The sequence below is a fragment of the Chrysochloris asiatica genome, unplaced genomic scaffold, assembly GCF_000296735.1.
Source record: "Chrysochloris asiatica unplaced genomic scaffold, ChrAsi1.0 scaffold00419, whole genome shotgun sequence".
In the NCBI taxonomy this organism is placed as follows: Eukaryota; Metazoa; Chordata; class Mammalia; order Afrosoricida; family Chrysochloridae; genus Chrysochloris; species Chrysochloris asiatica.
Window position 1 is genome coordinate 818113 of NW_006408937.1, and position 641 is coordinate 818753.

Here is a 641-nt window from a genome sequence, read left to right on the forward strand (position 1 = left end):
GTGGATCCAAGTAAAAGGAAGTCTTTGACAACTTCAATCTTTCCTCCATTTATCACAATGTTATTTATTAGTCTAGTTGTGAGGATTTTTTTTTCCTTTACACTGAAGTTGTGGCTGGGATGTATGGGCATGATGCTGTCCTCCGTTGGGTGAGGCAAAAAGATAAAACAGACACACAAGAGAAAAACAAACAAGCAAACAAAAAGGAAAAAAATAGTAAAGAAAAATATAGAAGAAGAAAAAAGCAGGGAACAGCTACAAAAAGAACACAATAGCCAAAAAGATAAAGAGGAAGAGAGGTGCAATCCATACTGAATGCTGTAGTATTTAATATTCATCAGTATTTCAAGTTCTTTTTACTCTCAAGCAAGCATGTTTGCATCATCTGCGTAACCCAGTTTGTAATGCGTCTTCCTTCAATTCTAATGCCACACTCATCTTCATATAATTCAGTTTCTCAGATTATTTGAGCAGCATACGGATTGAATCAGTATGGTGAAAGAATAAAACTGTGGAGCACACCTTTCCTGTTTTAAAACCATTTGGTATTTATTTTGTTCTAACGGTTGCCTTTTGGTATATGTACAGGTTCCTCATGAGTACAATTAAGTGTTATGGAATGCATATGTTTTGCAATATTA